The 25,821-nt window shown below is 38.7% G+C and overlaps 1 long non-coding RNA gene across 2 annotated transcripts in view; it reads left to right on the top strand.

The window, feature by feature from the left end:
- Positions 1-25,821, top strand: part of LOC119135468 — a 90,395-nt gene that overhangs the window by 49,855 nt on the left and 14,719 nt on the right. The window contains exon 6 of one of the 2 annotated variants that reach the window (XR_005100564.1): positions 17,153-17,215. This is a non-coding gene — a long non-coding RNA (uncharacterized LOC119135468). Of the gene's footprint in view, positions 1-7,491; positions 8,467-17,152; positions 17,216-25,821 lie in introns of those variants that run through there. The other variant, XR_005100565.1, reaches the window with a different exon arrangement.

The raw sequence follows: 25,821 nt of genomic DNA, 5'->3' as shown, positions 1-25,821 counted from the left end.
TTCAGCTGACCTTAGACCTTTGTGACTGACAGGCTAAATATAGCCACTTTGCCGCTCCCGCTTGGGCCTCTCTTGCTTTCCCCCCCTTCAGTTTCCTGGCTGCTTGCCCATCAATAGGACAAGCTCTCAGGCTGGCCATGTGTGTTTGCATGGCGGGTGGGTTTGTGGACGTCACACAGACAGAGAGGAAGGAGAACATGTTCAAGTGTGTGTTTGTGTATTGCTTAGGGGGGTCACAGAGGAAGATACTGTCCAGACACCTTAAAGATAACAACTTCAATGGTCATGGAGCTTTGTGTTTGTGTGACTGACACTGGAAACACTATCTTCTAATTATTTAGTCAGGCTTTAACCTTTAACCCCTCTTATTTGACCTCCGACATCCTGTTCAACTAGGGAGAGGATGGATAAATTCATACATATGTGCACCCATACACCACCACACTTCAGAGCACATTACAATGACTTACATCCATATCCTGGATCCTGACTCAAACCACGTGATGATTTGACCTGACCCCTGTCTCAACAAGTTTGCCAACAATATTTCTATTCAAGCACATTTATGCTCCCATGTGTGGGAAATTTTTTCGTTCTCTACCAGACATTTTTAACCCATTTTTAAGTTTTAACAAGCTATAAAATGTCATGGGAAGAATAAGTAGTACACACTGCTCTGAATTTAGTGTGGTTCACATCACCCCAACAAACTAGAAACGTTCACATTGCGGCAATTCCACACTGCTTTAGGTTTTCTAAATACAACAGTGACATGCAGTTACATTTTAGTGTTTACCTGTAGGGTAAACATTGCTGCTGGAGCTTGAATAGGTTGACTTAGTGCTCGGTTGACATATTTGTTTGGGCATTGTGTGCGTGCGTCCATGTGTGATTTTGTGAGAGAGTGCAGATGTCAGCAAAAATCTGTGTGTATGCCAAACAGCCCCCATCCTTGAATCCAGGGTCAACTTGGATATTCCTTTTTTCCAAGTCTTTCTACACAGACTGACAGTAGTTATTTTTAACCGAGTCATCTCTCAGGCACTCAGCTTTCACACTGATGTTTATCACGCATAACGTCCCTTTGCTGCATGCAAGTACATAAACCCTGAATATGATCTGGCAAGTGAGTAAAGCTTCTATGTTGAAGACAATGTGATCTGTTGGTCAAACTGCAGTCACTGTATCAAGCCACATTTCTCTGTTACACACACTTTCATCCCCACCCTTAAACAGTATTTTAATAAGATTAGGGGTTGAGGACTTTTTTTTTTTTTTTAAAAGGATTTCATTTATTTTCAATAATATACATGCGGGTAAATATTTATTTTTTTATACCGGGTCTACACAAGCGGTCCTCAACCTCTTTTGCACCACAGTCTGGTTTCGCATTAAAACAATATTTTCGCACACCGGCATGAAAACAAATGACTTAAGATACAACTCACCATTGCGCTGAAAGTATGCTTTCTGGTCATACTCTTCCTTGGTTTTTAAATCCAGGAACAACTCTACATGTCAAAGCAGTTTTGAAGGTTTCCAAAGTGTCATTTGCCAGCGTGTCGCCACATATGACGTGGAGTGGGCTTGGTGCATGAAAATCTCCTGTAGCGATAAAACAGTATTTTACTGCTGATATTATCTTTCGATTACCGCTTTCTTTTTCTCAGAAGAATTTGCTGTCTCATCATTTGGGGCCCTTTCCTTTCTCTGAAAATCTCTCTAAACACAACTTTTTCCAGCTAGTGTGTTTCCTTTCATTATACATCGTATAGAGCCGAGCAGTTTTAGGGACAGTGGCATGCTGCAGCTTTGCAAAATAAAACATCTTTCAGACTTTGATGACCATTAAAATATTGTTCAGTGTCTGTGTGACAACGTACCAGATGTCCCAGTGATGGATGCTTGGGAACCTCCTGCCTGTTTACAACCATTCTCTAATTTAATTATAAGAGTTTAAAATGAGCCTATTTTTTTCCATAACTCTTTATTATGTCAAAAAACCTATTCCATGTCACCTTTACAGCTGGATACTTGTCCAGTATCACTTCACACCACAAGTAACCATGACTTTTCCCCTATGGAAAGATGAACTTTGACCTTTGTAGCAATGGCCCTTGACCCTAACAGGTCCTAATGGTGCTGAGGGGACTGCCGGTGACAGGAGACAGAAGGAAACGCACATACATGTGAAGGCAGACACACATGTGCTGGCTCACAAGTAGTAGCGTGGCAAACGTGCAGACCAGCCGAGTGACGGGAGAACCAGAGGGACACGCAGCAGAGCTCAGCTTACAACAGGAAACTGCTGAGACATGCAGCTCATGTCTCTTCTCAAATTTATGGACCAGGCAGACACACAAGCGAACACACTCGGTGTGTGTTATTGATTTAATTACTTTTGAGGCCTATTGGACAAGGGTTTAGCATTTTTATGTTGAACAAAGTAACAGTAACACATCATAAGTCTTTTTTTTTTTTATATGAGCTTGAATCATTCAGTTACGTCATTGCTATCATCTGGTTGAAAGTGGGAATGATCAAAACAGAGCAATACCCACACAACAATTACAACTCTGCACTACATGTTGTACATCACAGAAAAAATGTGGAGAATGCACAACTGTTGTGAATATGGTAACATAGCCATGATAAAATTGATTCGAATCAGTTTTGGGGGTTTGTTCTACTTCCAAAATATCATGTCTGAATAATGAGCATATAAACAGCATACCTACTGTAATTAAGTTTTTGTGAAGGTTAAACTGGACACAAACTAATTTGTTTTGGCCAGTGGGAGCATACCTCTCCTAAAAATAATGAGCCTCATAGTTTACCCTTTACTAAACCTCCCCAGTAGGCCACAGATGGCCTTTCAATTACCGAGTTAATACACACAGAAATGCAATGCCTGGCATTATCAATGAAGGCGAGAGCATTCTTAGCTGCTTATTAGCAAGCAGACGAATTTTACATGCATACACACGGACTCTGAATCATATGCAGGGGAACACATAAGCACATTTGCATGCACAAACATGGACGTTATTTTGCTTATGTGCCAAGTAAGCAATCTTTGTGGAGGTCACCACTTCACACTGCAAAATCATCATTTTTCCTTTTCACAATGCTAAGTGAGCAACACATGGTTTTGTCACTTACATATGCGCTTGAAAATCTTATGTCCATCACCTAAAAAGCATGCGCTCCTTAAAATGTCAAAATCATTCCATTAAATATGCAAGCTTAAATTTCTTTGCATGTGTCCAAAATTGTTTGACAACAGTACAGCACTTTAATTATTTCTTACAATTTTCCGTAGGCCCTGTAGGCTTATAGTCATTTAACATTCTCATACACGGATCCTCAAGTGACAAAATTTGACCAGAATTCAATCCTAAATATATAGAGTATATAATACAATTAAACTATCTTACACATTAATAGCCAAACTATGAAAGAAAGTGTGACTTATAGGCTGAAAAAAATTATAGCAAAAGTTGATTTGTAACTGTATAAGTACCCTTTACTCATTCTCATTTTGCAAATAACATTTGTATGTGCATGTAGAATATTCATAAACTATGAGCTAATACACAGAAAAACAAATCATGGGAGATATCTCAACAGCATTTGTTTGACAGCGAATGTTTCTTTTTGATGATCTTTGGTGAAATGTTTGTCTAATTTTGTCTAGTTTGATACAGCTTCCTACTTTGACATGATCTGAGGAGAAAGTTGTGAAAAGCTGTATGTGTGTAAATTCCACTGTTTCTGAATATATAATTCTCTATTGATATGCTAAAAAGACATTTGGGATTGGGATTTTAAAGGAAGTTATCCACAAGGGAGTTGTGGGCTAGTAGAGGGTAGCTGCATAATCAGCTCCGCCATCAGTTAACTGATGTTCTGCATAATAGCGATGGGATTTCTGGGTCAGTGTGTGCGTTGTCATATGGGTGTGCGTGTGTGTGGCAAGCATAGAAATGTGAGCTTGTGCTTGTATTTGGATGGTTTTGTGCATGTCTGGATGTGTATGCATGTCTGCAGTTTGTGTCTTTTTGTGAGCGTGAGTGTGCTTGTCCACACATGTGCACATGTGTATGTCAGGGGCATTGACCTCTTTCCCCACAGGAAAAGACAGCCACCATCTCATTAGAGAAGAGAGATTGAGAGCGAGATGGATAGACAGGAAATAGAGGGAAAAAATTAAGATGGTGAAAATAAAAAGACAGGGTGCCCAGAGGCAGGCATAGAATGTATTTCAAGGTCGAAGGTCACCCATCCATTACCAGAATGAGCAGGAAGGACTCTGGCAAAAGACGTCTTGAAGTTTTCCAAACACACACACACATGCACACCTCAAAAGGGTTTCAGTCAGAAACCAGACTTGACTGTTTTTAATTGACTAAGAGGCACTCGATGGGAGTTCAATGTTGAGGAAGACTGGAGTTGCGGGTTAGCCATGTTTAAGTGCAACAGTATGCCTGTGTGGTTCAATGTAGAAAATGTCAGTGTGAATCCTTGTGACAATGACTTTCTGCTTTAGTCTTGATCTGACTTGGTTCTTCAGTTCAACTAACTTAGATTAAACCATTTTTTAAATTTGTTTTTTTTCTTCTCTCAGTGACTTTGGAGAGGAGAAGGGGGAGGTGTAAAAACTTAAACTCAAATGACATATGTTTTAGTTTTTACTCATATCACACTCGCACAATTTACTGATCATTAAACACTTCAACAAAGGAAAAAGGTTTTAGGGTGAGAGAGGTACAGGGGTGTAGTCATGGAGGGGTGCTGCAAAAACAATAATGAAGAATTGCACCAAAGACCAAAGTGGCCACAAGAAAGGTCTTGAACCTCAACCACTTCTACCATCTCATGATCACACAGCGATGTGGTTTATCTTCAAGGAGGTTTTCATTCAATTATCCAAATTCCTCTCTGAGTCCTGTTGGAGGACATAAACCAACACATGACAAAAAGATCTACAGTAGTTTGCTTTCATCTTTGAGTTTTTTTTTTGGCCTTAGAGTGGAGTCTTGGGACCTGAAAGGTTTGGCCGTCAAGCTTGATCTAAAATCTTTTGGAAAATATGTCATAATTATTGTCTTAAACAAATACAGTTCTGGGTGGTGATTAGTCAAAGTGGCTTGTCATCAGCCAACCTACTGTTTGTATTTTACTCTTTTTGAAGGTGTGTTGACAGTTTTATAGTTTCAAGATGTCAGTGATGATAAGCCACTGAGGAAAACTATAATCACAGCTGAGCTGAAAGTTAACTTATTGCATGTAGTTGCCTAAGTTGAGTATTTCTGTTATTTTGTTTTACAATTTTACTATTAACACAAATCGCAAGTAATCATGCTGTTCATATATTCATTGTACTTTAACAGTCGCCAAGACCAAATTGCGTTCAACTTTCATCCACTGTATTGTATGTGGGGGGTAGAGACAACTAAAAACATTCTCTATAATATGTTCTATGCAGCTCCACACGTATAAACCCTGATAATCTAATTAATATTGTGTTTGTGGGATATTAATTAAAGATCAAAATACACCAGTTTCCATCAGGCAAAGATCCGGCAACAGCCAATCACTGCTCAGCTTCAGAAAACAGTTAAGGTTAGTATTTGAGGAGAAATAAACGGTTACGGGTATAGGTGTGAGTGTGATTGATAAAGAGGGAAGCAAATTCAGGCATGCAGGGGGAGAGTAATAGATCACTGGAGCGAGAAAGTGAGACAGAGTGAGAAGCAGAAGCTGTAAAAGGGGGCAAGAGAGTTAAAGAAACCACAACAGAAGCCCACAGCTTATTAAGTCCTCATTTCTTTACTGCGGCAGGGGTGGTGGTTTTTGGGCCTCCACTTCCCACAGCACAGCCCCTTCCTTATGATCTCAGATACACACTTTGACACAGATAACCATGTGGTGATGTTTGTGTATGCACTGTGAGCTAAAGACTTTATGAATGTGAACACTTCAGTAAGCTCCCATTATGAGGTTGAAAGGTTCCAACTGGCCTTAGGTCCAGCTGAGGGCAAGGGTTGGGGGTCAAGCACTTTGTCATGAAGGGGCTCAGGAATGCATTATGTGCATGGCGCCAGCCTCCTTTCTGTTGGTCACCCACTCACAATCCTGCACACGGCTTGAATCTAACCCTGATTGCTTTGGCGTTGTGACGTCTTTCTATTCATACCAATAAAAAAATCTTGCGTTTGCTGCCCACTTGAATATCACATTGCAGTGTCTCTTGGCCCCGTCAGAGCGGCCCCATTTGTTGTAGATGAGTTTCGGATAGTTGCCAAGCCACCATATGGATCAATCATGGACCATCCCAGCGGGTTGAGTGTGACACAGTGGCTTTCTTATGAATGTTTCATTCTGGTTTACATAAGAGTGGCTCAGCTCTTTTGCAGCATATGCTGAATGTATGAGGAGACATATTTCTTTCTCAAATTGCTTCTTACTTTAAATTGGGACTTGATTTTTGTATTATTTTCACAAAACCACACCAATACCTTTTCCCTCATAGGGTTTGGATCTTTCATCTAATTAGTCGTAACATTTCTAGTTGTCTGATTTCTCCTAAAGTTCTTGCCTTAAGTCAAGGGAATTATGAAATGATAGTGAAACTCGCAACGGTTTTCTTCCCGTATTGATATCTACTGATATTTAACATTGACATACATTAAACTATAGATCAAAATTCAACACTGATATGTTTCATTTTTACCTATCTTCCATTTACTTTAAAACCAATAAGCCCCTAACCAAGTTACAGCAGTTTGTAAATTTCGAATAGTGTCAAATCCAAGACTCTGAGTTAGGCAAACCTTAACTCTATTTAAAAACTTGTTAAAGTAAAAATAATAAATGGGTACTATAGTCCATGAATGCACCGAGTGAATGTGTCACATATGGCTCATGGCTGCATCAGGAGCGATTTGGTGACGTGATCTTAGACCGAATTATTTTTATGACCTAATTCTAGACATTCATCACAATTAAAATAAATCACTGCTGTTCCCATCACTTATCTGGTTTTGGACACTATTGATTGCTTGAGAAAAGCTGAGCTGTAGAATTCATTTGTGAGCCAAAAAGAACACCAGATAAAGTCATGTTTCTGTCAAGTCAATTCAATTCATCCCAAATAGGATAATTGTACGTTCGCCCCCAATTCAGAATTTGTCAAGACAAGTTCTCTAGGTCTCATCCTTGTATTTAGTCTTTTTAAACACGCATTGGATAACATTTTTAATGCAGCAGGAGGCAGCTAGTTGCAGGTGTGCCGATGATATTTCTTCAGTCACTTTTGCCTCAAGGCATCAGGAGACCGTGTGTGTGCGTGTGCGTGCGCGTGCGTGTGTGTTGTCTGCAAACTAAACGCTGATAATAACCCAATTGAAATAGTGCCTCTTCTTGTTTTCCCTTACAAAACATGGAAAAATTATTGTTTTAGTAACTCTGACATTATCCTCTCCACAGAACAGCACCGCTGCGTTGGAAGATATCGGACAACTGTTACAGATCATTCCACTCATTCCCAAACGGAGACTGCAGGGACACACTATAGCATTTGGGACAGGTTCCTCATACTAATGGCTGTTACAGTGTCCAACACCAGCATTGTGGCAATGAATGTGATTTTCTTATACTGTACAATTTTAAAATATGAAACTCAAAAAGTACCACATTTTCCAGACTATAAACCACAACTTTTTTCCACACACTTTGAACCTCATTGCTTAAACAGTGATGCAGAGAATTTACATATTTTTACGGGCTATTGAGCTTCATGCCACTAACCTCTCAACCTCTCTTGGTTGTAGAGGTTTGTAAAAATGAGTGGGGTGCCCTGTTTTGCACAAGGGTTTATCTCACATCAGGGAGCGGCAACAGCATACAGTGTGACCATGCCTTCTCGTGTCACTTCACAAGAAAAAAAAAAATCGGTCGACTATCCCCGATGTTTAAAAACTGTGTCTGACGGGAGAGCCTTGTGAAATGGCCCTGTCCTGAGACTTTGGAAAATAATTACCGGCGTCTGGGAAACACACTTTTATACCAATTACGGTATATGGCATGCATGTTTTAACCACTTGCGGCCCGTCATGATACTCAGTGAGTCCAATGCGCCCTATACAGTTTATGTTCAAATTGTTTTTCTTTTTTACATTTTCTGGGTGCGGCTTATATTAAGCTGTGTGCAATAGTCCAGAAATTGCGGTAATCAAAAAATTAAATATATTGCCACAAAACTGGTGACAGCAATGTAGTTACATTTGTTGTGTACTCACTTTAATTATTGCATAGTTTTTACTGAGGTGTATTTCTTCCCTTAATTTATTTATTCTTCTTATATTCTACTTATTCTTATTTCTTCCATTTCCCTGCTTCGTTCTGTTATGCAGGCTCAAGTGATTTTACCTGATTTGATATGAATAAAGTCTTTAAACTATTGTATCCTGTCTCGTCTTTAAAAGCGCCTCGAAACACGGTGTCCGGAAGTTCCCTGCCAGGGGGGATTTTTAACCATATAGGTTTTTAAGTATGCAGAAGGTATGATGTACTTATTTTCTGCAAAGCTCCATTTGAAGAGGATATGATTTGTGACTGCACTGGACAGTTTAAAAAGGCCAGGTGGCTCTTTTACTGTCGGTTCTCTGATTTATGATGGAGAGACTGTAGGCAAGCCTGCTTGGGTCACGTGACAAGACTAATTTAGTCTTGACATCAAGAAATATATTAATTTAATTTCATATTATTTTTTTAAAAGGTTTACTTTAAATGTGGTGATGTTGGAATTTTGTTCTTAAAACATACGACACCCTACAATTCAGGATGTATCTTTTCTTTTTAGCCTGAAAATGATAGCCTTCAGTTAATCTGTCAAACTCATTTAGAGATCTCTGGGCAAGTTATAACTGACTTAAGAGTGAATGCACAGTAATGGAGTGATACTGTACTTCAAAGTAATAAAATTATGTCAGACGCCACACATCTACAACAACAACAACAAAGAGTATTGCAATACTAATTACCGCAATTTGTGGACTATAAAACGGACCTGAACATAAATCGCATCAGCTAAAATTAGGCAAAAATATTGTGTTGTTCATATAAGCCGTACTGGACTATAAGACACATGCGTTTTAATGTTTTCTTTCTATATGAAGAGAATATGCACAAATCATACAATATCAGGAAATATCCATAGATAAGTCACACTATAAGCCCCAGGGTTAAAAGCTTTTGCAAAAGTAGTGGCTTATAGTCCGAAAAATACGGTAAATTGTTCTTATTCCTTTTCTACTTGTTGTCGATGTTATTTTCATAGTAATAGAAGTATTTTCTTTACGTTTGACAAAAAATCAATTATCAAAGGAACAAGCACAAAAGGAGTGTAATTAATGCAAAAAAGTTCCTTATTGTTCATTGTTGATTCGTTTTCCTCTCCTCCACTTTGGGGCCCATGGGGATGGTGCTGTTTCCAGCCCGGTAAGTGACTGTGGAAACTTTGCATGGGCACACAGTGAGGCTGAACCCCAGAGTTGGGTCAGTGCGCTTAGTCTTGCAAAGAGCACCACATAATTGTCTCTTCTCAACAAGGAACTACTATAATGCACACACAATGTTGGGTGTCAGGAGAATTGAGAGGAGACTGCTGAGAGAAAACCTTGCCGCAACTCCATCCATACATGTGATAATGCTAGGTGCCTACCTTGCATGAGGCCATAGTGACCATGCACAGTGCACACAGGTGTTTTCGAATTAAATACTCAATTCCTGAATGGAGACCAATAGTGCATCATGTCCCCATAAGGTTATTTGGTCCCCAAACCGTAAGCGGTCCAACCCCCTTGATGAAAAACCTGCCAAGACCAGACCACACCAGACTTTGCCACAGTTAGCCATTTCACTAATGAAAACCACAGAGTCTAGTTCTTGATTTCACATTGGCTGTTTCTTCTTTTCCAAGGAAAAAAATAGGTCACTTGGTCTCTGACTTGGTCTCATCTGGTTCACAAAGAATCATGACTTAACTTTTACAATACGAACAATACTCAATCGATAACACTCCCTCTGTCATTTTTTGAGGTATAAAATATAAAATCAAATCAATCCTCCCCATGTTTGGGACTGTTATCAATTTACTCATGGGTAGTCATTTTGGATCTTCCTGAATTTTTCTCAACTTTTTCTGTACGTTTGTGTATGTATTTCCCAAGTGGTTGTATACGACATAGGATTATGGTTACAGGGCTGTCTGTAGTCATTTGAGTTCTACTTACAGTATATGCTGACTATGCATCTGTCTTTATGTAGATGTTACACTGATCCCTAAAACATTTTCTATGTCTGCCCGGCAGTGTAGAGCAGTGTGTGTTCTCAGTATGTAGGTCACCAATATATTCCCAATGAGTTCCAGTCCTCTGGAGGACTCTGCAGATATGAGGAACTTAATTTAGGCACTATTATCAGTCTATATGTGTATGAGAAGGACGGTCCTAGACTATTATCAGATAAAAGTCTCAAAGGCACGTATTGCAGGTTCACTTCACATGGATATACACTTTAGCTTGTGCAGTGTCATGAGCCTGTTTGTTAGTGTCTGGAAGTAAAAGATTACTTATTTCCAACATAATGCATTTTATGACATGCCTGTGTGTGTGCGCGTGCGTGTGTGTACACATTCATGTTGGGCGTCATCTGACAGGCATTTTACCAATGACCTGCGACAGTAGACCATAACCCTTAATTTTAATGACTGTCGGCTGTGAAAGCCTGTCCACATTGCTGTAAGCAAGGCTGCTAATAAGCCTCAAGCATCACTCCAAGAAAATGATGTCATATATATTGGCCCACCAGTAGTCGTATGCTCAGGTGTTGCAAAATACAAGAAGCATATACAACATTCATGAGAGAGCTGTTGTAATGACAAATGTGAAATACCGGCTGTCATAATTTGCGGAATAGGCAGTCTTTTTTTTTTTTTTTTTTTTTTACACTCACCCGCTAGAATTCAGCTTTAACATTGGAAATGCATGATTTAAAATTTATTTAGGTATCATTCAGACAAAAATGAAGGTAATGATACATACAGCCTAAATGGCCACAGTCTTTTTTTCAAGAGCAGTTAACGGACTTATAAGACTGCAAGTAACAATTAGACACTTTTTTATCACAAATGTAAATCTATCTTTTTACAGGGATTACTGCTTCATGAACTAGTCAACTCCGAATCATTATGTTGAAAATATAATATTGATAATATGTAATATGTAATATATCAAACCTGAGCCACTATATTTTGTAGCCAATTAGACCTCGTAGATAAATGAAGCAACTTCTTGCTCCTGGAATTTTGTGTTGCTGTATGTAATTTACTTTTGATGCCATGCAATTTGTTTTTGGAATGTGGGAGGAAACTCACGGAGTTGGCCACCATGGAACTTGAAATAAACATGTTCGATCATTTTAGTTTGTGTAATATTTTGGATTAGAGTCAATCTGGCTCTTCATGACAGATGTACATTACATGTCCACAACCTACTCCTAAATTGTAGTGACTGTGTTGTCGGGAAAAGTCAGTTTGAGACTTTTAACATAATGTCAAATCTTTTTTCTTTTTTAACTTGTAAAATACATGTGTGCTTGGCTACCCTTTCTGTGTCAAGGACAAAGATAATGAGGTTTCTTTTACGCATATCAAATTATCTGACCTGTGTCATTGGCCTGATACATATGTGGCTTTCTGAATAGACCCTGATTTAGCACCATTTGCTTAAACATTAGATGTAATCCGTTCATTTCATCATCTCTATATTTACAGACGACCTACTGTCTGTAAGTCACAGGGGACAATACTGCATGCAGCCAATCTGTCAAAGCCATTTGGAGTTTTGCTAGCGCTCAGCCCCCCAAAAAAATATTCAAGCCAAAAGGAGTTGAATGGGAATGAGAATGTCTACCTTTGAAAAGCTTCATACTTTGACCAAATCATATGCTGTCACTGTAAGCTTTAGAAGGCCTGCACTTTTCATCAAAGCTCTTGATGGCTACCTTTCACAGTACTGCCGAATACACCCTCAAACACGGCCCTCCCTCCTTTCCTGCCTTCCACTCCCAAATCCTTTTCTTCTTCCCTCCAATGTTGACTAGCCCCTCATCCCTGCCTCTTCCCCCCCTCCCAAAATCCTTCCATACGCCTTGTACTTAATCCCCCCATCGCCAGACCCCACCCACTTCACTCTTCATCATCCCCCACCATACACACACACCCTTTATGAATGTGTGACTTCAGCACTGTCAAGTTAGATGAAACAAGATGAATTCAAATTAATCACAGTCTTAACCTGCAATGGTAACAATCCACTGCTATTCTTCCCATGTGTCAGCGGGCTGATGTTACTGGGCTTTTTTTTTTCCAAGATATATTTGCATATTTGTTTCGCTTTTGTTTCTTTTGATGAATTATTTACAGCAGAGTGAAATGACAGTGGAGATCACTGATGATTGCTGTCACGGGTGGTTGGTAGCCCTTTGGAATGATTCCCTCTTTTTTTCTGATTTTCAATCAATTTTTTCTCCTTTCTCTCTTGTGTTCCCTTGCGACAGCAGTCAAGAAGCAGATGAAAACATTTTAGCATCACAGGTGGAACCTTTTCACCGTTTGTGGGAATGGAGCTTCCTTTGTTGTTGTAATGACTGCAGAGCACGGAAAGGAAAGAGAAGAGGAGGGAAAGAGTACTGATCAAATGGCAAAATACTGTAAAGCTACGCTGGTAAAAACACCTACCACATGCACAGGAAGAGGGAAAAAAATATTGATTTGATGTACAGTATTACTGAATGTTTAATATTAGTAATAAATATTAGCACTTAATTTTTAGGTGCTAATATGACTTCAAACAAAGCAGTTTGTCGTATTTGATTCAAGATTCATTGCATGCATATTGAGTTTCCAAAAATGTAAAACTTGGACCGTCATGGTATTTACAGAAAATGAACAAAGCAATGTTGACAGATGTGTAATCACAGTCCACAATGATGCAATGTTGACTCTGAAGTCTTACAAATTATAGTTAATGTGTGCACCATGGCCACACGCACGCGCACACGCACGCACACACACACACACACGCGCTGAGATACACTGTCCCTGCATTGCCCTATCCAGGAATAACAATACATAATTCATGTCCTGAAGTCTCGTCTGCAGACAAAAGTCAGCGTTGCATCAATTATTTATTGAAAACAGCTCACATGATGAATCCTTGAACAAACAGAGCATCTAGTGAGAGCTGTACCTATTTCTTGTTTTCCTATTTGTGTTTTAGCATGGACTTAAGTGGGCTCATTAGCAGAAATGAGGATGTAGGGAGACAAATGTCAAGGGAACACGTGAATGAGGAGAGATGTACAAAACCAATTGGAGGTGTGAAAAAAATAAGGCCAAAGGATAAATTAATGATTTGTATGTAGGTAAGAATTAATGAGAGGCCTAGGCACCACCAGCTAAATAATTAAATGATCCAGAATGCCAACACATTGACATACCTAAAGTTTTGTACCACTACCACTACACATGTGAATAAATAAAATAAGTAAAATAAAAATAGCATAAAATAAGCTAATTCTACCTGGTTGGCCTGTCCAAATATATTTTCACAATTTGAATCAGTACTGCATCTCTTAACCGTACACCACTCAAAATCATAATTTCATCAATTATCTGTTTGTCATCTTCTATGAACTGAGGAGCAGCCTGTTGACTAACAAAGAATGAAACAGAGATGCATCACTATAGTTCTTGTTTTGCTTTTGTTAACAACTGTAGCTTTGTTAACAACTCTACTTTTGTTCGCAACTTTTGCTTTGGTGGAGGTTGGTACTGTGCAGAATGATATTTCAGCAACAAAGAATTACAATATAGAAAAGAAATGCCGAACATCATGCGCTGCGGCCATAATGAAACCATAAAATTACAAATAAACAAGTTTATGTACTTCCAGCTACAAGTACATTCCAATATTTTGTCAGTACTTTCGAGCATATTTGCAAGTATGTTTGAATGTATTTGCAACTACATTCAACATTAAAATTTTTTGAAAGGATGCGTGAACGCACTCGCAAGTACATTCAAACACAAAATATTTTTACTCATTGGCAGCTCCACGCTTCTGTACACGTGCACAATTCAAATTGTTTTGGGAAATCATGGACATGGTTTCCTCTTGGCTAAAGAGGAAAAAGACCATTTGGGCTGTTATAAACATAAGTATCTGTGTATCTATGTTTGCCAATGCAATGTCTTTTTTGCAGATGTCCCTGATGATTTCAGCAAGACATTTCAAAGCCACATTCCACACCTGTTACAGCGAAGCCAGCACTCCAGGCCTGTTTATCACTGAAAATGTGTGTCACAATGCAAATTAGGACGGCGGAGACCCCAAACTGGAGCAACTGTAGTTGTACATCTAGCAACAAATCTACCTACACAGTTTCAACAATTAGGGTCATCTATTCCCAAAAATACATTGACTGTTTTTCAAACGAAAGGTTATGTTACGTGGTAAACGTACCCCAGTCCGAGCTAATTCAAATAATAACAAAAACATTAAAAATAGTTATTCAGTTTTATCATGACATATCTTGTCTTTGTGGTGTATTCAGTTGAACATAGGTTAAAAAAAAATTAGCAAATGGTTGTATTTTGCATTTTATGTTTCACATGTGCTTTACTCACAAAAACCTGTCAATTACCGATTTGTCCTTTCATCCAAGGGGGCATTTGTGAGGGTTGTGATTGCTCATGTTGGTTGACAAGACTGTGGCTTAAGCATTTCTCAATTATGCGTTGATGAGGCTTGCTTTGTGCACTGAGGTACAGCCACAGTGGAACAGAAAATGGTCTTCCCAAAACGGTTTCCACACTTTGATGTGTATATTTGTCCAGAATGTCTTGGTTTGTTATGAAGCGTTAAGATTTTCCTTCACAAAAATGTACCCAACCCCCTCAGAGATTATTCCATGCCAATGTCTCACCTCTACGAACCTTTATGTTGGTTTCTACAGTCAGGTCCTAATGCTTGATGCAATTAAATTTTAGTATTTTGCTTAGTGATATAAGATGAAAGATTTGCTTGCAGCTGCTTAGCCATAACTATGAAGGTCCTGGCGTAGTTTTCATGGTGGTGTCAATGCCAGAGGAGGTTTGGAACGCTGTATCTCTTGAGTCAGCAGAGTGTTGGCGACTTGCGCACCATGTGTTCTGCATTCAAGGACCCGGCGGCTCTGTGACTATGTGGTCTACCGCTTTGTAGCTGAGTTACTGTTTTTCCCAAACATCTATTAATAATACCACTTACAGCTGACCGTAGAAAATCTAGCACGATAAAATGTAATGCACCAACTTTTAATCATGCTTAATTTTTAATGTATTTGAAGAGTTTATTTCTATACACACATAGCAACTGGAATAAATGAGACACCTATATTTGATGATATAGAGTGCTCTCCCAAAACCTTTGACCCTGTATGTTCAGTAGGAGAGTTTATCCATTGCTGAATTATACATTAAGTGTGTAAGAAGAGCCTTTAAATTGTGCACTGGTCTTGTGGTTTTTAAGAGAAACCATCCACTGTCACGATAAAATTAGTTGTAGGAAGGGGGACAATTTATCAAGAACTGAAAGAACTAATCTCATCATAATTTATTCCAGAATACCAGGATTTTCCATTTTCTCGGCACCCCTTTGCCATCCAGCAGTTATCCCAGACGTGAAGTATATTATATCCTGAGATTTTCTATTATTTTTTACTTTTAATGGTGAATGGTCACACTTTCATTTTGGTTAAAATTTTTTAAAGAATCTAATTCAGTAATGCAAAGATTGAATAATGAATGTGCTCTGATAAAAAGAATAAAATAATCATAGTCTAGTGGATGTTGGAGGAACATCAAACTCAGAGTTGGAGCCTTGCAGACTGAGCCCAGAAGGGTAGGACGGCATTATATATTTGGGACTACAGCACAATTTACTTCTTGTGTTTACTGGAAGATGATCATGGCACTGATACTAAAAAAGTAAGGACGTAATAGCTTGTCAAATTTTCAAATTTAAATCTCGGCTCAGTGACATTTCTTAGCGCTCGGGGGCTCAAAGGAGCAACAATACTATTCATATTAATGCCTCATATTAAAACACAAGTAAAGGAAATGACATAAATCATAGTGTGTGCTATGTGAAGATAATCGGACACAATTGAAAACAATCGGAGCACCTTTTTTGTTAGTCCAGACTAGAAAAACATATGCACTCAGTTTAGACCGATATTTCCATTCTGTGGGCTGGGTGGTTCTTTGTTGACTTCTTTGACTTGAAAGGGAACAATAGGAAAGCATTCATATCTCCTCTACCTAATTCTCCTAACATCAAATATCAAAACAATATCTCACACCCATTTACTTTTTACAGAGGGAATTGGGTAATCAGTTTTATTTGGCTGATCAAATGCTCTGCCAACTAATTTTCCCATAGACCGAAGATCAAATTTATATTTTTGTCTCGTTTATTATCTGCTGACTGAAAGTGTCCTTTTGACAAACCACCGCATAGTAAATGTGTATTCATAGCATTCATTCCTAAGCATACTTGACTTTGTGGCTCCTGCAGAACAGACCATCAAAATTCAACATTCTGTTTTATGCTTCAATAAAATCAACATAGAATGGAATAATATTTTCTTGGACCACTATTCACCAGTGGACCCCAGTATAATGCTTAGAAAAGCAATGAATAAAAAATGCAGTATACATATTTAAGATGCTTAAGATGCTCATTTATACTCTTATAAAGGTTGTGTGTATGTGCTTGAGACTCTACCTTTTATCATGGCTATAATAGTTTGGCCGCATCCCTGCATCAAAGAGGTCATTGAGGCCATGTCTTATGGTGAACAGAAGCTAATCTAGGAACTAAAATAAGAGTACTGTACAAGGAAAAGTACGTCACTTTGTGTAAGGTGTGACCTTTTATGTGATGAGATCCAACCATCTGTCCATTTCTTAACCCTTTAACTCTGAATAGTGTTCCATTCAGTTGGCTTATTTTTTATTAATTCACTGTTTCCTCTATTACAGGTTTCCTTTTCTGCAATTCACATTGTGAGAAGACCACCTCACAGGGATTTTCCCCTTCACCAGGTAATCACAAAGGGAGAAAAGAAGCACATTATCCACATGGACAACACACCCCCAATGCACACGCACACTCTTACACGTTTTATACTATGAAATGCTGACCACCGGCACAGCGGGAAACTGACGCGCGCACACATGCACACACAGGATCCCACATACACACAGCATTATCTTTATGAGGTGTTATACACCAGTGACCACCAACACGGGGTCTCACTGTTCTCTAATCCACACTGGGGCCGAATAGGGTGCTCCATGCAAGAGAGGGATTACACTGACGGATTAATGGGTGTTTTAATTTGAGTCATTGTAAATGCCTTGATAATGAGAGAAGGTGTAGGCAGTCATAGCTTTGCTTCTATACAATACCATTAAATATACTACGTACAAATGTCCATTTCATCCCATGTAGTTACTGTAATCTTACATGAAGAAAAATTCAAAAGCTAATGTCTTTTTACAGTTTTTAATTTGACCAACAGAACAAAAAAATCAACTTCAAATGAAAAAGTTTAGCAAGTTTTGTTTTAAAGTTTGTCGGGTGGGGAGAATCTGATCTAAAATGAGGCTAATTATCCTGCCATGTGAACCAGGTTTTAACCAGTACTGTTAATTCTATAGTATTTTCCTTTAAGTCATATCTTCAAAGTACATCTGCCATCTGATATTCAGAAGCTTCTCTTATGAAATGAGAATAGTCATGGATGACAGAAATTGGTGACATTGGGCTTTCTCAACTTCAGTCAATAAAATATGGCGGTATTACACAACTATCATTCATCCACCCTCTACACCGGTTATCAGCCAGTATAGAGAAACCTTCCACCCTCACCTTTAGACCAAAAGACAATTTAGAGTCTTCAGTTATCCTAATATGCATGTTCTGGGAATGTAGGTAGGAAGGCAACCCGTGTAATCAGAGAAAAACTACCCACAACCTCTGAAGTGTGAGGCAGATGTACTGACCACTGGCCCTCATGTTGAATGGAAAAACGCAAAATAAATAGCACAGATTTTTAAAACAAAATTCACTTATTATTTTGGTGGCTATTCGTAGCTACCAGCCTTTGAATACACACTTATTAAAATGCAAAGCGATGCGTGTAGCAAAAGGACACTTTTTAGTCGGTTGGCCCATTTTCTTGTGGGGCTGCATTCAAATAAAGCTACACAAATTGCAAGATCCAAATGGGATGCGCTACAAAATGGGCCAATTGGAACATCCTGATTGAAATGGTGCCTTTTGCAAATAAAATGACAACCCTCATATTATGAAACACACACACAGACCCATGCATACATTTGAGTAGCAAGAGGGAAATTGGGACTAAATTGGCCCATCCTGACAGATTCCCATTAATTGTGCTGGTGGTACTGTCAGAACATGGCAGGGTGACAGACAGATGGGCGATGGCTGACACATGTTTGGAGGAAGAGTTTCGAATTGAAATGCTCTTGTGTGAATACAGACACCTGGGGTAATCAGGTGGCACTGTTTATGCAGTTTGAGTGGCACGCACTTCTGTATTTACCCACAATCCCCTCTGTCCTCTTGTTTCCGGGATTCCTCCCCTTGCTATCAGGTGCCAGGTACACTGTCAAGTTTGTTGACTAATTAAGAACAATCATGGTTACGAAAAGATGCTGCAGTTTTTTTTTCAGTGGTTCTATGTGATTGAGCTGCAGGCATAACCCAAAGCTATTTAAATGCATTGTGGTAACACCCGGATGTCCTCAGAATTACATTTGCTAAATATTTTTCAGTTCAAGTCCTTTTTACCTTTTACCGCATGAGCCATGATTTAGTATCTCTTTTTACTCAGTTGGTAACTGTTTTCCGTCTGTCTCTCCATACAAAAATCTGGCATGGAATCGAGACAGGGGAGCACCTGCAGATTTTTCTGACACACACTTCTATTTTGAAATCAAAAACAACTGAAGGAAAATACAGCTATTACCACTGGACCCCCACCACCCCCGCCCCCCAATCCCATTCCTTTCCATTTTTGCTCAAGCCTTATGAGATTTAAAACTCACATCAGAAATAGGGAAGCCAGTCAGACAAGAAAGCAGGGACAGGTTTGGGTTGAAAGGGAATACCTTTGGTAAAATGATAATCCTCCTCCTACTACTGCTATTAGCGGTATGACAAAGTTGACAAAGTCTACTCTCTTTGTTGTGGTCAAATAGTGGTCTGTGGTTTTTGACTGTGACGAACTTTGTGCGACCTAAAATACAACCAAGGTGCAACCAAAAATGGGTCAAAATGGTGCAACCACCCATTCAAGGGGCCAAATTCGATATGATACGAATGTTAATGCAAAACAGGTGGGCATATTGGGGCAGAGATGAATGTGAGCTCGATAGATGAATGAAAAGAGTCAGAATAAGGACAAAGAGTAGATTCAAGCACACTCTACAACACTGCCCCCCCAAAAAAGAAGAGGTTACACACAGCTTTGACAACATTCAAAGCCTCTTGATTGACTTTTTTTAAAAAGGCCTTTGGCCACAAGGATATTTAGATTTGTGTAATCTGTGAAAAGTTGATTTTCTGTAAACCAGGTTAATTATAGAATCCTTAGTAAAGCAATTTTATTACTATTAGTATAAAATAAATGTCATTAGTTCAGATGTTGAAAAGCATTAATTGCCATGCTTTCTTGTTGCTACAAGGCCATGAGTGCTGCAAATGTGGTTAAAAAAGGACATATAACCTCATCAAGCTATTGAAGATTGAAAAATGAGAACTATTGCCTCAGAAAACGTTTTGGGAGAAAGCTTTTTTTAAATTTCCATTCCCCTTCCTCCACTCTCTTTAAACAGGAAGACACAGTTGAAGATATGCACACAAACAAATATAGTAAGTCCTCAAAAAGCAAGCCTGTCAAGTTATAAATTTAGATATGACTCGACCATCCAGCCTTTCAATATACCTAACCTGAGCACATAGATATAAGATGTTAAATCAAGCATTCAACAAATGTATCAACAGCATACTTTTGATGCAATGAACACACTCAAGTGGGGACTTTGCAACACAGGATGCCCCACCTACTAAAACAACTCCAAACTATGTAAGAGTAGGCTATTTGCTTTTCATGTCTGAATTCAATTTTGAGCACATGTGACTCTCACATCTATAAATGACATGAGTTCATCACTTATCCAAACATGTTTTATTGCTCAGTAGAAGGAGCTAAACAAGGCTGTGCTGTGTTCATCTCTCACCTGTGCAAATGTCAGCGATAAACATGCGGGATCGCGTTAGTTTCATGTGGTTAGCCACTTCCTTGGTTCAGGCAGGTCCGCTTAGGAGAAATAAGCCATTTCCTGTATGCTGAAGAAACCATATGCATAACTGTAAGGCACTGTAATGTTTGCCAGATGGTATTTTAGCTTAATCTTTAATTATTTCATTTTATTTTACGCTACTTACTAAGACTTACTTTTATATTTAGTGTGTTGTTTGAACCTTCCAGGTCTCACTGTTGTCCAGGAGAACATTGAAGTCCCCTAGAAGAAGAAGGGAACATAAAAAAAGAAAAGAAAATCACTGACAGTGAATAAAGTTCCGTACTAAATTGTCCTCAGTCTTTGCACATGTTTTCAGCATCCATCATCAAACACAATGAATGAATTTAATGTATTTGGAAAAAACTCAAGAAAACGACTACAGATCTAGGTGCTAAATTGACGGCACTCTGTTCACCTCATGAATTTGTAAATGTGCCTCTCATATCAGTGCCACACCAGACATGAAACTCAACGTATGTCAATGACAGTATGATATAAATAAAATGTACTTATCTAAGTGGTTGGTGCCCGCCTGTTTTCATATAGAGGCACATGCTATCAGATGCAAATTAACAATTGACAGCGAGTGTTCCTCCTTACACATAGATACGGATCATCCAAGGAAATCTTTAATTAATGAATATCAGCCTGCGCTCACTTTGTCCCTTCATTTTGTCACTTTTAATGAATCTAGTCTAACAGTTTATTTTGTCAGCTGACAGCTCCTGATCTCAACCACAGTGTTCCATTATAAATACCGGATAATACAAGTAACTCATAAGAAGAATTTATTAGAGTTAAAAGTCCAAGTGTATGTTTTGCCACACTATAAAATGTTTCATTAATTAGAACCAAATGATCAAATATTCACTATATCTGAATATTTAAGAAGTATCAACGTTTAAAGTAATTAAGTTCATAGCTCATGAATGCGGCATTGTATCAATGTGTAAAAAAAATGTTCAGACATTCAACCCACCACTCGTGTCACTATTTCTTGTTTTGTCTCCCCTGCCCTTCACCTTCTCCCCCATGTTGCTGCTTTGTGTCACTGAATGGCAAATTGTTATCGTTGACCATTTAGTTCGTTGTAAACCCACAAAAGTGGAAGAGATTTGTTCGGTCTGTACGACCACAAGAGTGCTGTCATATGACAATTAGCATGCATTTAAATAATTTCTCAAGTAATTATAGTTGAATGAAGTGACAGCCACCCAATTAATTTGCACTAATGGCTCAGTGGGAACTGTCAGTCAGTCCTAATGTCGATTTTCCCCTCATATTGCTGCTTTTTTTTTTCCATGGCGTTTGGGTCATGCACATACTCAGTGGCCATATATATAGAATAGTTTTCTGATAATCAAATGTTTCTGCAATGCAATAATCTTTAATACTGGATCAGAACACATATCAATCAAGAAAAACAAGAGGAAGTCATGATGAGATTTGGGAATTGCTGCGAAAAACATGGTGGGAGCGATACAACTGTTTGTGCATTGTTTTTCCTGCACATAAGAGTTGACAGGTTTGCCCTTTCCTCACTGGCCTTTCTTGAGAACTTGCATCTGCTAGTTGTTTTCTGCATTTCCTCCAGTCTTGTTTTCGTTCTTATCCATCATCCCCCCCCCCACTCGCCACAGTAAGACACATGAACTCTTCACCGGAGTTGGGATAATTTATTTTTTTTATTGAGAGTGTTACTGTGAAGTGTTAACAATTTGTATTTATTGCGTGGGTACCTGATGCAGTTTGAGGCCATGCATAGACAACACAGACACAAATATAGTTTCCCACTTGGCTGAATTACCATGTGTAACCCATGTGTTTTGGTGTTCACCAACTTGTCTTTAAGCTCCTTGAGCTTGTGTAATATCTTCATCTCAAACTACATCGAGAGGTGGTCGATATGCAACTGTATGTCCATCCAAAGCCTTATTTCACAACAGATAATAGACAGGAGTCTACTAGTCTCAAACAAAATGGAAGTTGACCAGTGTTCTTGAACAATTGTGTTTTCACTGTAAAGAAAACTGCTGCAGCCGCTTTATATAATGTGTCTTTAATCATAGACATTAATAGGAATCATTGTGTAAAAGTTATGGCAAGTGGCAGTCCAGAAGGGCATATGGTCAAGCCAGGACCATTGTTATCCATGTATAGCTATTCAGTCTCGGTCTGTGTTGATACATATGCTCCAGCTTCTTGTTCTTTGTATTTATGACTTGTTTCTCTTATCCGTTCCCTACCGTTATCTCTCGTTTTCCTTCTGCAGCTGATTGGATGAATAATTTACAGCATGCGATTTTTTTTTTCTGTTTTAATGCTTTGTGCTTTCAGGTGAGGTTGAGAGAATTTTTCTTAACCTCGTCACCTTGGCCTTCCATTCTGTCGTCTTCTTTTTGTACTTGAGGTAGACGTATCTCACGCTCTTTCACTCTAATTAGAAATCCCTGACATCTATGAGTTTCTTTGTACTAGCTGAATTGTATGGTTTTTTTTATGATGATGGGCTTTAAAATCACATGTCTGCAGTCAATGATGGATTGCTGAACTTTTAAGTTGTGCATTGGTTTCAAATGCTGACTATTAGGACATTTTGGTGTAAATGCAGACGGGCCTGATATAGGTGACTGATTTTCACTTAACACTTTAAATGCTTTAAGAAGCGACACTATGGCAATTTACTGTTCTTTCTTGGCTCTCTCAATCATATTTCTAGTATAAACTCTACACATGCACACCTTTTTCTATCTAAATGTAATTTTTCTATGAAAGGAAAAAAAAGGAAAATCTGCCAGGATAAAAAATACAGGGGAGAAAAAGAATGAATGAGATGGAATAGCTAATTCGTTTTCAGCCGTTTGAGTCCAAAATTAGTATTAATCTTACTTCAAAGGTTTGCAGGAATGTCAAAGCACTTTTTTAATTGTGATAAGGAATATGCTTTCACGCTTAAATTCGTCTCTCCTGTTCGCCTTAATAGAGCCCATAAATATTGAGAAAGCCTTGCTTTTTATTGGAAATTAAAATGGAAATTGCTCACATTTTTCATTGTCATTCATTTGTACAATGACAGGTGTAAGCCATTCTGAATCCCTTCTGAATTAAAAATAAGATTCAAGCTTGAATGAGTCACATTATTCTTGACATGGAACATTCTTGTGGCATCACAAAAACAATGTTTTGAGGTAGACAATTATGCTGTCGTACAAAATAATGCAAGTGAGTACATGGATCTTACAGTAAATACAGAGCAAATAAGCCTGACCGTATTCTGTTTATTTCTGTTTTAGACAGACTTAACTTGCATTAGAATAATTCTGTCATTTCAATTATGAAAGAGATGAGCATAAGTTTTGTATTGTTTTTCATATAATTTCCTACTGTCACATACTGGATTTTTGGATCTTGCCTGACCCCATGTAGTCTCACTGTTATTATAGCAGAGGTACTGCTTTTTGTCCATGAGTGTCTATATCAATTTCTGACGGATTTCTGTGTTTATGAGTTTGTGTAATGCATGACCATGTGCCTTTATTTTGCATGTGAGGCTTTAGGTTTTTAGGTGCAGCATAGTGTCATTACCCAGGTGTTTACCTCCAACTGCAGAATGTTTTTTCTCAATGACGACTGTCAACTGCAAACACTGCCCGAGGAAGCGAAAGACAGAAAGGGAGGACAACAAGGCTATAGACTGCGCGAAGTGAAAATCTAGATGTTGGTAGATACCGCCCACATGTTTTTTGGTTTCTGTGTCAGAGACCGAAACCTTCGCCTGTGTGAGACAGTGGGGTCATTGGGTTCTTCCACTCCTTAAAGTAATGGACGTACTGACGTAGAGGAGTCGGGAGGGGGGAGACATACACGCTGTTGACAGGAATTAATGAGCTGAAGAGTGTCAGACTGCAAACACAACAACTTCTCCCTGCCTCTGCCTGTCTCTTCATACAGAGCCAGACAGATACAGTCCTGACACAAAGAATGAACTGCTGCTGCTGGTGGTTGGGCTTGGTGGGGGGTGTTGTCAACAGAATGAGGCAATAAAACAAGTACAAATCCAAACAGCTGAACAATCCTAATCGCTGTTGAATGATAAAACAATACAACAAAATGATTTTACGTTTAGTGTAGTAATAATCAAATAATGATGGAAACATAACCCCCTTGACAAAGAACAAGCAAAATGGGAATTATTGTACTAATATGACACATAAGTAGGAAGTCATATGTTTTGTGTTTTTCTTGTCCCTGTGTCACAAGGCAGAATTCAAGTAACCTATTAAAGCCTTGTGTGATATAATTTTTTTGAGGCCGGTACCGATTCTGCTATTTGGCAGAAAAAAATTGAGATAATTAACCAATCAATTGGCTGATGAATAATAATAAAATAATTGAATCAATGAAACAACGTATTTCTTGGTCCCTTGATGCACCTTGCCATGCAAGGCCCACTGAGCAATTCGGGTTCAGCGCTTTGGCCAAGGACACTTAATCAATAGCACATAATCTGTGCGTGACCCAAGATAAATGTTCTATGTAAATTTAATGTCTAAAACAAATTAGGTCATTCGTGAACCGAGTTTCCAGTGTACATAAAAGCATAATTCAGTGTCTGTTTTCAAGAAACTGTCACAATCTCCTCCAAACATTCGCTTTCCCTTGATGAAAGACAATAATTGTTCGCGGACAAAACAGGCCTGACGAGTGCATCATTTGTGTGTGCTCCTCAAAATAAACCCAAAGTAGCTAAGTTCACACTTTATTTAACGTGGAAAAAGAAAAACTTCTTTCAAGTTTGTAATTATTGGGACGTTTAAATGAGCCATAAATCATTTACAACCGATTGTGCTTACAGATACACAGTATGGCAAAATCCTTGTGTATCAGTTATTCCCAACCAGTGAGCCACAATGTGCCGTGAGAGGTCATCAGGTGTGTCAGGAAATTATCCAATGTCACATACTGGGATCAAAAAATGTTTTGCTAAAGGTTGGAAAATACTGGTCTAGAGTAGTGTTAGCAGTTGCCTGACTTGGGTTAAGGCAGCGTTTTAGTGACAGTATGAATGTGACAGTGAATGGCTTCTGGTGGCTAAAGAAAGCTATTTTAAACTGGAAAAGGAAAATGTTTCTGGAGGTTGGTGGATTGACACGGCTTTGTCAACGCACCACACTTTGTTTTCAAAAGCGTGATTACGAGGCTGACGTGTTTTGGACAATGTATATTGTCGATAAAAGTGTGTTTAGTGCAATATAATGGAACACAATAATGACATTTCCATTCATTTCCGTGGAGAGCAATGACTATTGAGG

The sequence above is a fragment of the Syngnathus acus genome, chromosome 16 (genome assembly GCF_901709675.1).
Source record: "Syngnathus acus chromosome 16, fSynAcu1.2, whole genome shotgun sequence".
Classification (NCBI taxonomy): domain Eukaryota; kingdom Metazoa; phylum Chordata; class Actinopteri; order Syngnathiformes; family Syngnathidae; genus Syngnathus; species Syngnathus acus.
This window is presented reverse-complemented; position numbering and strand designations above follow the sequence as displayed.